This window comes from Tinamus guttatus, unplaced genomic scaffold (assembly GCF_059628265.1).
Source record: "Tinamus guttatus ecotype Peru unplaced genomic scaffold, ASM5962826v1 Tinamus_guttatus_pri_ptg000361l, whole genome shotgun sequence".
Lineage (NCBI taxonomy): Eukaryota > Metazoa > Chordata > Aves > Tinamiformes > Tinamidae > Tinamus > Tinamus guttatus.
The window spans coordinates 242,549-257,835 of NW_028288895.1; positions in this window are offsets into that span (position 1 = coordinate 242,549).

Genomic DNA, 15,287 nt, shown 5'->3' on the forward strand with positions numbered 1-15,287 from the left:
TTCTCACTCCAACCACAAAGCGTGCGCAGCACGAGTCTTGGCACAGCAGAACACTTCCTTTGGCATGCCCTTTGCAGCCTCACTCCAAACGGGGCTCTCCGCTTCATCCATCCCCTGACTCCATACTAGCACCAACGGGCTGCTAAAGCGTTTCGCAGAAAACACCAAGGAACCTGTTTCTCACTCCAAGCACAAAGCGTGCGCAGCACGAGTCTTGGCACAGCAAAACACTTCCTTTGGCATGCCCTTTGCAGCCTCACTCCAAACGGGGCTCTCCGCTTCATCCATCCCCTGACTCCATACTAGCACCAACGGGCTGCTAAAGCGTTTCGCAGAAAACACCAAGGAACCTGTTTCTCACTCCAAGCACAAAGTGTGCGCAGCACGAGTCTTGGCACGGCAGAACACTTCCTTTCGCATGCCCTTTGCAGCCTCACTCCAAACGGGGCTCTCCGCTTCATCCATCCCCTGACTCCATACTAGCACCAACGGGCTGCTAAAGCGTTTCGCAGAAAACACCAAGGAACCTGTTTCTCACTCCAAGCACAAAGCGTGCGCAGCACGAGTCTTGGCACAGCGAAACACTTCCTTTGGCATGCCCTTTGCAGCCTCACTCCAAACGGGGCTCTCCGCTTCATCCATCCCCTGACCCCATACTAGCACCAACGGGCTGCTAAAGCGTTTCGCAGAAAACACCAAGGAACCTGTTTCTCACTCCAACCACAAAGCGTGCGCAGCACGAGTCTTGGCACAGCAAAACACTTCTCTTGGCATGCCCTTTGCAGCCTCACTCCAAACGGGGCTCTCCGCTTCATCCATCCCCTGACTCCATACTAGCACCAACGGGCTGCTAAAGCGTTTCGCAGAAAACACCAAGGAACCTGTTTCTCACTCCAAGCACAAAGCGTGCGCAGCACGAGTCTTGGCACAGCAAAACACTTCCTTTGGCATGCCCTTTGCAGCCTCACTCCAAACGGGGCTCTCCGCTTCATCCATCCCCTGACTCCATACTAGCACCAACGGGCTGCTAAAGCGTTTCGCAGAAAACACCAAGGAACCTGTTTCTCACTCCAAGCACAAAGCGTGCGCAGCACGAGTCTTGGCACAGCAGAACACTTCCCTTGGCATGCCCTTTGCAGCCTCACTCCAAACGGGGCTCTCCGCTTCATCCATCCCCTGACTCCATACTAGCACCAACGGGCTGCTAAAGCGTTTCGCAGAAAACACCAAGGAACCTGTTTCTCACTCCAAGCACAAAGCGTGCGCAGCACGAGTCTTGGCACAGCAAAACACTTCCTTTGGCATGCCCTTTGCAGCCTCACTCCAAACGGGGCTCTCCGCTTCATCCATCCCCTGACTCCATACTAGCACCAACGGGCTGCTAAAGCGTTTCGCAGAAAACACCAAGGAACCTGTTTCTCACTCCAAGCACAAAGCGTGCGCAGCACGAGTCTTGGCACAGCAAAACACTTCTCTTGGCATGCCCTTTGCAGCCTCACTCCAAACGGGGCTCTCCGCTTCATCCATCCCCTGACTCCATACTAGCACCAACGGGCTGCTAAAGCATTTCGCAGAAAACACCAAGGAACCTGTTTCTCACTCCAACCACAAAGCGTGCGCAGCACGAGTCTTGGCACAGCAAAACACTTCCTTTGGCATGCCCTTTGCAGCCTCACTCCAAACGGGGCTCTCTGCTTCATCCATCCCCTGACTCCATACTAGCACCAACGGGCTGCTAAAGCGTTTCGCAGAAAACACCAAGGAACCTGTTTCTCACTCCAAGCACAAAGCGTGCGCAGCACGAGTCTTGGCACAGCAAAACACTTCCCTTGGCATGCCCTTTGCAGCCTCACTCCAAACGGGGCTCTCCGCTTCATCCATCCCCTGACTCCATACTAGCACCAACGGGCTGCTAAAGCGTTTCGCAGAAAACACCAAGGAACCTGTTTCTCACTCCAACCACAAAGCGTGCGCAGCACGAGTCTTGGCACAGCAAAACACTTCCTTTGGCATGCCCTTTGCAGCCTCACTCCAAACGGGGCTCTCCGCTTCATCCAGCCCCTGACTCCATACTAGCACCAACGGGCTGCTAAAGCGTTTCGCAGAAAACACCAAGGAACCTGTTTCTCACTCCAACCACAAAGCGTGCGCAGCACGAGTCTTGGCACAGCAAAACACTTCCTTTGGCATGCCCTTTGCAGCCTCACTCCAAACGGGGCTCTCCGCTTCATCCATCCCCTGACTCCATACTAGCACCAACGGGCTGCTAAAGCGTTTCGCAGAAAACACCAAGGAACCTGTTTCTCACTCCAAGCACAAAGCGTGCGCAGCACGAGTCTTGGCACAGCAGAACACTTCCCTTGGCATGCCCTTTGCAGCCTCACTCCAAACGGGGCTCTCCACTTCATCCATCCCCTGACTCCATACTAGCACCAACGGGCTGCTAAAGCGTTTCGCAGAAAACACCAAGGAACCTGTTTCTCACTCCAACCACAAAGCGTGCGCAGCACGAGTCTTGGCACAGCAAAACACTTCCTTTGGCATGCCCTTTGCAGCCTCACTCCAAACGGGGCTCTCCGCTTCATCCATCCCCTGACTCCATACTAGCACCAACGGGCTGCTAAAGCGTTTCGCAGAAAACACCAAGGAACCTGTTTCTCACTCCAACCACAAAGCGTGCGCAGCACGAGTCTTGGCACAGCAAAACACTTCCTTTGGCATGCCCTTTGCAGCCTCACTCCAAACGGGGCTCTCCGCTTCATCCATCCCCTGACTCCATACTAGCACCAACGGGCTGCTAAAGCGTTTCGCAGAAAACACCAAGGAACCTGTTTCTCACTCCAAGCACAAAGCGTGCGCAGCACGAGTCTTGGCACAGCAAAACACTTCCTTTGGCATGCCCTTTGCAGCCTCACTCCAAACGGGGCTCTCCGCTTCATCCATCCCCTGACTCCATACTAGCACCAACGGGCTGCTAAAGCGTTTCGCAGAAAACACCAAGGAACCTGTTTCTCACTCCAAGCACAAAGCGTGCGCAGCACGAGTCTTGGCACAGCAGAACACTTCCCTTGGCATGCCCTTTGCAACCTCACTCCAAACGGGGCTCTCCGCTTCATCCATCCCCTGACTCCATACTAGCACCAACGGGCTGCTAAAGCGTTTCGCAGAAAACACCAAGGAACCTGTTTCTCACTCCAAGCACAAAGCGTGCGCAGCACGAGTCTTGGCACAGCAAAACACTTCCTTTGGCATGCCCTTTGCAGCCTCACTCCAAACGGGGCTCTCCGCTTCATCCATCCCCTGACTCCATACTAGCACCAACGGGCTGCTAAAGCGTTTCGCAGAAAACACCAAGGAACCTGTTTCTCACTCCAAGCACAAAGCGTGCGCAGCACGAGTCTTGGCACAGCAAAACACTTCTCTTGGCATGCCCTTTGCAGCCTCACTCCAAACGGGGCTCTCCGCTTCATCCATCCCCTGACTCCATACTAGCACCAACGGGCTGCTAAAGCATTTCGCAGAAAACACCAAGGAACCTGTTTCTCACTCCAACCACAAAGCGTGCGCAGCACAAGTCTTGGCACAGCAAAACACTTCCTTTGGCATGCCCTTTGCAGCCTCACTCCAAACGGGGCTCTCTGCTTCATCCATCCCCTGACTCCATACTAGCACCAACGGGCTGCTAAAGCGTTTCGCAGAAAACACCAAGGAACCTGTTTCTCACTCCAAGCACAAAGCATGCGCAGCACGAGTCTTGGCACAGCAAAACACTTCCTTTGGCATGCCCTTTGCAGCCTCACTCCAAACGGGGCTCTCCGCTTCATCCATCCCCTGACTCCATACTAGCACCAACGGGCTGCTAAAGCGTTTCGCAGAAAACACCAAGGAACCTGTTTCTCACTCCAAGCACAAAGCGTGCGCAGCACGAGTCTTGGCACAGCAAAACACTTCCTTTGGCATGCCCTTTGCAGCCTCACTCCAAACGGGGCTCTCCGCTTCATCCAGCCCCTGACTCCATACTAGCACCAACGGGCTGCTAAAGCGTTTCGCAGAAAACACCAAGGAACCTGTTTCTCACTCCAACCACAACGCGTGCGCAGCACGAGTCTTGGCACAGCAGAACACTTCCCTTGGCATGCCCTTTGCAGCCTCACTCCAAACGGGGCTCTCCGCTTCATCCATCCCCTGACTCCATACTAGCACCAACGGGCTGCTAAAGCGTTTCGCAGAAAACACCAAGGAACCTGTTTCTCACTCCAAGCACAAAGCGTGCGCAGCACGAGTCTTGGCACAGCAAAACACTTCCTTTGGCATGCCCTTTGCAGCCTCACTCCAAACGGGGCTCTCCGCTTCATCCATCCCCTGACTCCATACTAGCACCAACGGGCTGCTAAAGCGTTTCGCAGAAAACACCAAGGAACCTGTTTCTCACTCCAACCACAAAGCGTGCGCAGCACGAGTCTTGGCACAGCAGAACACTTCCTTTCGCATGCCCTTTGCAGCCTCACTCCAAACGGGGCTCTCCGCTTCATCCATCCCCTGACTCCATACTAGCACCAACGGGCTGCTAAAGCGTTTCGCAGAAAACACCAAGGAACCTGTTTCTCACTCCAAGCACAAAGCGTGCGCAGCACGAGTCTTGGCACAGCAGAACACTTCCTTTGGCATGCCCTTTGCAGCCTCACTCCAAACGGGGCTCTCCGCTTCATCCATCCCCTGACTCCATACTAGCACCAACCTGCTGCTAAAGCGTTTCGCAGAAAACACCAAGGAACCTGTTTCTCACTCCAAGCACAAAGCGTGCGCAGCACGAGTCTTGGCACAGCAAAACACTTCCTTTGGCATGCCCTTTGCAGCCTCACTCCAAACGGGGCTCTCCGCTTCATCCATCCCCTGACTCCATACTAGCACCAACGGGCTGCTAAAGCGTTTCGCAGAAAACACCAAGGAACCTGTTTCTCACTCCAAGCACAAAGCGTGCGCAGCACGAGTCTTGGCACAGCAAAACACTTCCTTTGGCATGCCCTTTGCAGCCTCACTCCAAACGGGGCTCTCCGCTTCATCCATCCCCTGACTCCATACTAGCACCAACGGGCTGCTAAAGCGTTTCGCAGAAAACACCAAGGAACCTGTTTCTCACTCCAAGCACAAAGCGTGCGCAGCACGAGTCTTGGCACAGCAGAACACTTCCCTTGGCATGCCCTTTGCAGCCTCACTCCAAACGGGGCTCTCCGCTTCATCCATCCCCTGACTCCATACTAGCACCAACGGGCTGCTAAAGCGTTTCGCAGAAAACACCAAGGAACCTGTTTCTCACTCCAACCACAAAGCGTGCGCAGCACGAGTCTTGGCACAGCAAAACACTTCCTTTGGCATGCCCTTTGCAGCCTCACTCCAAACGGGGCTCTCCGCTTCATCCATCCCCTGACTCCATACTAGCACCAACGGGCTGCTAAAGCGTTTCGCAGAAAACACCAAGGAACCTGTTTCTCACTCCAACCACAAAGCGTGCGCAGCACGAGTCTTGGCACAGCAAAACACTTCCTTTGGCATGCCCTTTGCAGCCTCACTCCAAACGGGGCTCTCCGCTTCATCCATCCCCTGACTCCATACTAGCACCAACGGGCTGCTAAAGCGTTTCGCAGAAAACACCAAGGAACCTGTTTCTCACTCCAAGCACAAAGCGTGCGCAGCACGAGTCTTGGCACAGCAAAACACTTCCTTTGGCATGCCCTTTGCAGCCTCACTCCAAACGGGGCTCTCCGCTTCATCCATCCCCTGACTCCATACTAGCACCAACGGGCTGCTAAAGCGTTTCGCAGAAAACACCAAGGAACCTGTTTCTCACTCCAAGCACAAAGCGTGCGCAGCACGAGTCTTGGCACAGCAGAACACTTCCCTTGGCATGCCCTTTGCAACCTCACTCCAAACGGGGCTCTCCGCTTCATCCATCCCCTGACTCCATACTAGCACCAACGGGCTGCTAAAGCGTTTCGCAGAAAACACCAAGGAACCTGTTTCTCACTCCAAGCACAAAGCGTGCGCAGCACGAGTCTTGGCACAGCAAAACACTTCCTTTGGCATGCCCTTTGCAGCCTCACTCCAAACGGGGCTCTCCGCTTCATCCATCCCCTGACTCCATACTAGCACCAACGGGCTGCTAAAGCGTTTCGCAGAAAACACCAAGGAACCTGTTTCTCACTCCAAGCACAAAGCGTGCGCAGCACGAGTCTTGGCACAGCAAAACACTTCTCTTGGCATGCCCTTTGCAGCCTCACTCCAAACGGGGCTCTCCGCTTCATCCATCCCCTGACTCCATACTAGCACCAACGGGCTGCTAAAGCATTTCGCAGAAAACACCAAGGAACCTGTTTCTCACTCCAACCACAAAGCGTGCGCAGCACGAGTCTTGGCACAGCAAAACACTTCCTTTGGCATGCCCTTTGCAGCCTCACTCCAAACGGGGCTCTCTGCTTCATCCATCCCCTGACTCCATACTAGCACCAACGGGCTGCTAAAGCGTTTCGCAGAAAACACCAAGGAATCTGTTTCTCACTCCAAGCACAAAGCATGCGCAGCACGAGTCTTGGCACAGCAAAACACTTCCTTTGGCATGCCCTTTGCAGCCTCACTCCAAACGGGGCTCTCCGCTTCATCCATCCCCTGACTCCATACTAGCACCAACGGGCTGCTAAAGCGTTTCGCAGAAAACACCAAGGAACCTGTTTCTCACTCCAAGCACAAAGCGTGCGCAGCACGAGTCTTGGCACAGCAGAACACTTCCCTTGGCATGCCCTTTGCAGCCTCACTCCAAACGGGGCTCTCCGCTTCATCCATCCCCTGACTCCATACTAGCACCAACGGGCTGCTAAAGCGTTTCGCAGAAAACACCAAGGAACCTGTTTCTCACTCCAACCACAAAGCGTGCACAGCACGAGTCTTGGCACAGCAAAACACTTCCTTTGGCATGCCCTTTGCAGCCTCACTCCAAACGGGGCTCTCCGCTTCATCCAGCCCCTGACTCCATACTAGCACCAACGGGCTGCTAAAGCGTTTCGCAGAAAACACCAAGGAACCTGTTTCTCACTCCAAGCACAAAGCGTGCGCAGCACGAGTCTTGGCACAGCAGAACACTTCCCTTGGCATGCCCTTTGCAGCCTCACTCCAAACGGGGCTCTCCGCTTCATCCATCCCCTGACTCCATACTAGCACCAACGGGCTGCTAAAGCGTTTCGCAGAAAACACCAAGGAACCTGTTTCTCACTCCAACCACAAAGCGTGCGCAGCACGAGTCTTGGCACAGCAGAACACTTCCTTTGGCATGCCCTTTGCAGCCTCACTCCAAACGGGGCTCTCCGCTTCATCCATCCCCTGACTCCATACTAGCACCAACGGGCTGCTAAAGCGTTTCGCAGAAAACACCAAGGAACCTGTTTCTCACTCCAAGCACAAAGCGTGCGCAGCACGAGTCTTGGCACAGCAGAACACTTCCTTTGGCATGCCCTTTGCAGCCTCACTCCAAACGGGGCTCTCCGCTTCATCCATCCCCTGACTCCATACTAGCACCAACGGGCTGCTAAAGCGTTTCGCAGAAAACACCAAGGAACCTGTTTCTCACTCCAAGCACAAAGCGTGCGCAGCACGAGTCTTGGCACAGCAAAACACTTCCTTTGGCATGCCCTTTGCAGCCTCACTCCAAACGGGGCTCTCCGCTTCATCCATCCCCTGACTCCATACTAGCACCAACGGGCTGCTAAAGCGTTTCGCAGAAAACACCAAGGAACCTGTTTCTCACTCCAAGCACAAAGCGTGCGCAGCACGAGTCTTGGCACAGCAGAACACTTCCTTTGGCATGCCCTTTGCAGCCTCACTCCAAACGGGGCTCTCCGCTTCATCCATCCCCTGACTCCATACTAGCACCAACGGGCTGCTAAAGCGTTTCGCAGAAAACACCAAGGAACCTGTTTCTCACTCCAAGCACAAAGCGTGCGCAGCACGAGTCTTGGCACAGCAAAACACTTCCTTTGGCATGCCCTTTGCAGCCTCACTCCAAACGGGGCTCTCCGCTTCATCCATCCCCTGACTCCATACTAGCACCAACGGGCTGCTAAAGCGTTTCACAGAAAACACCAAGGAACCTGTTTCTCACTCCAAGCACAAAGCGTGCGCAGCACGAGTCTTGGCACAGCAGAACACTTCCTTTGGCATGCCCTTTGCAGCCTCACTCCAAACGGGGCTCTCCGCTTCATCCATCCCCTGACTCCATACTAGCACCAACGGGCTGCTAAAGCGTTTCGCAGAAAACACCAAGGAACCTGTTTCTCACTCCAACCACAAAGCGTGCGCAGCACGACTCTTGGCACAGCAAAACACTTCCTTTGGCATGCCCTTTGCAGCCTCATTCCAAACGGGGCTCTCCGCTTCATCCATCCCCTGACTCCATACTAGCACCAACGGGCTGCTAAAGCGTTTCGCAGAAAACACCAAGGAACCTGTTTCTCACTCCAACCACAAAGCGTGCGCAGCACGAGTCTTGGCACAGCAGAACACTTCCTTTGGCATGCCCTTTGCAGCCTCACTCCAAACGGGGCTCTCCGCTTCATCCATCCCCTGACTCCATACTAGCACCAACGGGCTGCTAAAGCGTTTCGCAGAAAACACCAAGGAACCTGTTTCTCACTCCAAGCACAAAGCGTGCGCAGCACGAGTCTTGGCACAGCAGAACACTTCCTTTGGCATGCCCTTTGCAGCCTCACTCCAAACGGGGCTCTCCGCTTCATCCATCCCCTGACTCCATACTAGCACCAACGGGCTGCTAAAGCGTTTCGCAGAAAACACCAAGGAACCTGTTTCTCACTCCAAGGACAAAGCGTGCGCAGCACGAGTCTTGGCACAGCAGAACACTTCCTTTGGCATGCCCTTTGCAGCCTCACTCCAAACGGGGCTCTCCGCTTCATCCATCCCCTGACTCCATACTAGCACCAACGGGCTGCTAAAGCGTTTCGCAGAAAACACCAAGGAACCTGTTTCTCACTCCAAGCACAAAGCGTGCGCAGCACGAGTCTTGGCACAGCAGAACACTTCCTTTGGCATGCCCTTTGCAGCCTCACTCCAAACGGGGCTCTCCGCTTCATCCATCCCCTGACTGCATACTAGCACCAACGGGCTGCTAAAGCGTTTCGCAGAAAACACCAAGGAACCTGTTTCTCACTCCAACCACAAAGCGTGCGCAGCACGAGTCTTGGCACAGCAGAACACTTCCTTTGGCATGCCCTTTGCAGCCTCACTCCAAACGGGGCTCTCCGCTTCATCCATCCCCTGACTCCATACTAGCACCAACGGGCTGCTAAAGCGTTTCGCAGAAAACACCAAGGAACCTGTTTCTCACTCCAAGCACAAAGCGTGCGCAGCACGAGTCTTGGCACAGCAAAACACTTCCTTTGGCATGCCCTTTGCAGCCTCACTCCAAACGGGGCTCTCCGCTTCATCCATCCCCTGACTCCATACTAGCACCAACGGGCTGCTAAAGCGTTTCGCAGAAAACACCAAGGAACCTGTTTCTCACTCCAACCACAAAGCGTGCGCAGCACGAGTCTTGGCACAGCAGAACACTTCCTTTGGCATGCCCTTTGCAGCCTCACTCCAAACGGGGCTCTCCGCTTCATCCATCCCCTGACTCCATACTAGCACCAACGGGCTGCTAAAGCGTTTCGCAGAAAACACCAAGGAACCTGTTTCTCACTCCAAGCACAAAGCGTGCGCAGCACGAGTCTTGGCACAGCAGAACACTTCCTTTGGCATGCCCTTTGCAGCCTCACTCCAAACGGGGCTCTCCGCTTCATCCATCCCCTGACTCCATACTAGCACCAACGGGCTGCTAAAGCGTTTCGCAGAAAACACCAAGGAACCTGTTTCTCACTCCAAGCACAAAGCGTGCGCAGCACGAGTCTTGGCACAGCAGAACACTTCCTTTCGCATGCCCTTTGCAGCCTCACTCCAAACGGGGCTCTCCACTTCATCCATCCCCTGACTCCATACTAGCACCAACGGGCTGCTAAAGCGTTTCGCAGAAAACACCGAGGAACCTGTTTCTCACTCCAAGCACAAAGCGTGCGCAGCACCAGTCTTGGCACAGCAAAACACTTCCTTTGGCATGCCCTTTGCAGCCTCACTCCAAACGGGGCTCTCCGCTTCATCCATCCCCTGACTCCATACTAGCACCAACGGGGCTGCTAAAGCGTTTCGCAGAAAACACCAAGGAACCTGTTTCTCACTCCAACCACAAAGCGTGCGCAGCACGAGTCTTGGCACAGCAGAACACTTCCTTTGGCATGCCCTTTGCAGCCTCACTCCAAACGGGGCTCTCCGCTTCATCCATCCCCTGACTCCATACTAGCACCAACGGGCTGCTAAAGCGTTTCGCAGAAAACACCAAGGAACCTGTTTCTCACTCCAAGCACAAAGCGTGCGCAGCACGAGTCTTGGCACAGCAGAACACTTCCTTTGGCATGCCCTTTGCAGCCTCACTCCAAACGGGGCTCTCCGCTTCATCCATCCCCTGACTCCATACTAGCACCAACGGGCTGCTAAAGCGTTTCGCAGAAAACACCAAGGAACCTGTTTCTCACTCCAACCACAAAGCGTGCGCAGCACGAGTCTTGGTACAGCAAAACACTTCCTTTGGCATGCCCTTTGCAGCCTCACTCCAAACGGGGCTCTCCGCTTCATCCATCCCCTGACTCCATACTAGCACCAACGGGCTGCTAAAGCGTTTCGCAGAAAACACCAAGGAACCTGTTTCTCACTCCAACCACAAAGCGTGCGCAGCACGAGTCTTGGCACAGCAGAACACTTCCTTTGGCATGCCCTTTGCAGCCTCCTCCCAAACGGGGCTCTCCGCTTCATCCATCCCCTGACTCCATACTAGCACCAACGGGCTGCTAAAGCGTTTCGCAGAAAACACCAAGGAACCTGTTTCTCACTCCAAGCACAAAGCGTGCGCAGCACGAGTCTTGGCACAGCAAAACACTTCCTTTGGCATGCCCTTTGCAGCCTCACTCCAAACGGGGCTCTCCGCTTCATCCAGCCCCTGACTCCATACTAGCACCAACGGGCTGCTAAAGCGTTTCGCAGAAAACACCAAGGAACCTGTTTCTCACTCCAAGCACAAAGCGTGCGCAGCACGAGTCTTGGCACAGCAGAACACTTCCTTGGCATGCCCTTTGCAGCCTCACTCCAAACGGGGCTCTCCGCTTCATCCATCCCCTGACTCCATACTAGCACCAACGGGCTGCTAAAGCGTTTCGCAGAAAACACCAAGGAACCTGTTTCTCACTCCAAGCACAAAGCGTGCGCAGCACGAGTCTTGGCACAGCAAAACACTTCCTTTGGCATGCCCTTTGCAGCCTCACTCCAAACGGGGCTCTCCGCTTCATCCATCCCCTGACTCCATACTAGCACCAACGGGCTGCTAAAGCGTTTCGCAGAAAACACCAAGGAACCTGTTTCTCACTCCAAGCACAAAGCGTGCGCAGCACGAGTCTTGGCACAGCAGAACACTTCCTTTGGCATGCCCTTTGCAGCCTCACTCCAAACGGGGCTCTCCGCTTCATCCATCCCCTGACTCCATACTAGCACCAACGGGCTGCTAAAGCGTTTCGCAGAAAACACCAAGGAACCTGTTTCTCACTCCAAGCACAAAGCGTGCGCAGCACGAGTCTTGGCACAGCAGAACACTTCCTTTGGCATGCCCTTTGCAGCCTCACTCCAAACGGGGCTCTCCGCTTCATCCATCCCCTGACTCCATACTAGCACCAACGGGCTGCTAAAGCGTTTCGCAGAAAACACCAAGGAACCTGTTTCTCACTCCAAGCACAAAGCGTGCGCAGCACGAGTCTTGGCACAGCAGAACACTTCCTTTGGCATGCCCTTTGCAGCCTCACTCCAAACGGGGCTCTCCGCTTCATCCATCCCCTGACTCCATACTAGCACCAACGGGCTGCTAAAGCGTTTCGCAGAAAACACCAAGGAACCTGTTTCTCACTCCAAGCACAAAGCGTGCGCAGCACGAGTCTTGGCACAGCAGAACACTTCCTTTGGCATGCCCTTTGCAGCCTCACTCCAAACGGGGCTCTCCGCTTCATCCATCCCCTGACTCCATACTAGCACCAACGGGCTGCTAAAGCGTTTCGCAGAAAACACCAAGGAACCTGTTTCTCACTCCAACCACAAAGCGTGCGCAGCACGAGTCTTGGCACAGCAAAACACTTCCTTTGGCATGCCCTTTGCAGCCTCACTCCAAACGGGGCTCTCCGCTTCATCCATCCCCTGACTCCATACTAGCACCAACGGGCTGCTAAAGCGTTTCGCAGAAAACACCAAGGAACCTGTTTCTCACTCCAAGCACAAAGCGTGCGCAGCACCAGTCTTGGCACAGCAGAACACTTCCTTTGGCATGCCCTTTGCAGCCTCACTCCAAACGGGGCTCTCCGCTTCATCCATCCCCTGACTGCATACTAGCACCAACGGGCTGCTAAAGCGTTTCGCAGAAAACACCAAGGAACCTGTTTCTCACTCCAAGCACAAAGCGTGCGCAGCACGAGTCTTGGCACAGCAGAACACTTCCTTTGGCATGCCCTTTGCAGCCTCACTCCAAACGGGGCTCTCCGCTTCATCCATCCCCTGACTCCATACTAGCACCAACGGGCTGCTAAAGCGTTTCGCAGAAAACACCAAGGAACCTGTTTCTCACTCCAAGCACAAAGCGTGCGCAGCACGAGTCTTGGCACAGCAGAACACTTCCCTTGGCATGCCCTTTGCAGCCTCACTCCAAACGGGGCTCTCCGCTTCATCCATCCCCTGACTCCATACTAGCACCAACGGGCTGCTAAAGCGTTTCGCAGAAAACACCAAGGAACCTGTTTCTCACTCCAACCACAAAGCGTGCGCAGCACGAGTCTTGGCACAGCAGAACACTTCCTTTGGCATGCCCTTTGCAGCCTCACTCCAAACGGGGCTCTCCGCTTCATCCATCCCCTGACTCCATACTAGCACCAACGGGCTGCTAAAGCGTTTCGCAGAAAACACCAAGGAACCTGTTTCTCACTCCAAGCACAAAGCGTGCGCAGCACGAGTCTTGGCACAGCAGAACACTTCCTTTGGCATGCCCTTTGCAGCCTCACTCCAAACGGGGCTCTCCGCTTCATCCATCCCCTGACTCCATACTAGCACCAACGGGCTGCTAACGTTTCGCAGAAAACACCAAGGAACCTGTTTCTCACTCCAACCACAAAGCGTGCGCAGCACCAGTCTTGGCACAGCAGAACACTTCCTTTGTGCATGCCCTTTGCAGCCTCACTCCAAACGGGGCTCTCCGCTTCATCCATCCCCTGACTCCATACTAGCACCAACGGGCTGCTAAAGCGTTTCGCAGAAAACACCAAGGAACCTGTTTCTCACTCCAACCACAAAGCGTGCGCAGCACGAGTCTTGGCACAGCAGAACACTTCCTTTGGCATGCCCTTTGCAGCCTCACTCCAAACGGGGCTCTCCGCTTCATCCATCCCCTGACTCCATACTAGCACCAACGGGCTGCTAAAGCGTTTCGCAGAAAACACCAAGGAACCTGTTTCTCACTCCAACCACAAAGCGTGCGCAGCACGAGTCTTGGCACAGCAAAACACTTCCTTTGGCATGCCCTTTGCAGCCTCACTCCAAACGGGGCTCTCCGCTTCATCCATCCCCTGACTCCATACTAGCACCAACGGGCTGCTAAAGCGTTTCGCAGAAAACACCAAGGAACCTGTTTCTCACTCCAAGCACAAAGCGTGCGCAGCACGAGTCTTGGCACAGCAGAACACTTCCTTTGGCATGCCCTTTGCAGCCTCACTCCAAACGGGGCTCTCCGCTTCATCCATCCCCTGACTCCATACTAGCACCAACGGGCTGCTAAAGCGTTTCGCAGAAAACACCAAGGAACCTGTTTCTCACTCCAAGCACAAAGCGTGCGCAGCACGAGTCTTGGCACAGCAAAACACTTCCTTTGGCATGCCCTTTGCAGCCTCACTCCAAACGGGGCTCTCCGCTTCATCCATCCCCTGACTCCATACTAGCACCAACGGGCTGCTAAAGCGTTTCGCAGAAAACACCAAGGAACCTGTTTCTCACTCCAAGCACAAAGCGTGCGCAGCACGAGTCTTGGCACAGCAGAACACTTCCTTTGGCATGCCCTTTGCAGCCTCACTCCAAACGGGGCTCTCCGCTTCATCCATCCCCTGACTCCATACTAGCACCAACGGGCTGCTAAAGCGTTTCGCAGAAAACACCAAGGAACCTGTTTCTCACTCCAAGCACAAAGCGTGCGCAGCACGAGTCTTGGCACAGCAGAACACTTCCTTTGGCATGCCCTTTGCAGCCTCACTCCAAACGGGGCTCTCCGCTTCATCCATCCCCTGACTCCATACTAGCACCAACGGGCTGCTAAAGCGTTTCGCAGAAAACACCAAGGAACCTGTTTCTCACTCCAAGCACAAAGCGTGCGCAGCACGAGTCTTGGCACAGCAGAAACACTTCCTTTGGCATGCCCTTTGCAGCCTCACTCCAAACGGGCTCTCCGCTTCATCCATCCCCTGACTCCATACTAGCACCAACGGGCTGCTAAAGCGTTTCGCAGAAAACACCAAGGAACCTGTTTCTCACTCCAACCACAAAGCGTGCGCAGCACGAGTCTTGGCACAGCAAAACACTTCCTTTGGCATGCCCTTTGCAGCCTCACTCCAAACGGGGCTCTCCGCTTCATCCATCCCCTGACTCCATACTAGCACCAACGGGCTGCTAAAGCGTTTCGCAGAAAACACCAAGGAACCTGTTTCTCACTCCAACCACAAAGCGTGCGCAGCACGAGTCTTGGCACAGCAAAACACTTCCTTTGGCATGCCCTTTGCAGCCTCACTCCAAACGGGGCTCTCCGCTTCATCCATCCCCTGACTCCATACTAGCACCAACGGGCTGCTAAAGCGTTTCGCAGAAAACACCAAGGAACCTGTTTCTCACTCCAAGCACAAAGCGTGCGCAGCACGAGTCTTGGCACAGCAGAACACTTCCTTTGGCATGCCCTTTGCAGCCTCACTCCAAACGGGGCTCTCCGCTTCATCCATCCCCTGACTCCATACTAGCACCAACGGGCTGCTAAAGCGTTTCGCAGAAAACACCAAGGAACCTGTTTCTCACTCCAACCACAAAGCGTGCGCAGCACGAGTCTTGGCACAGCAGAACACTTCCTTTGGCAT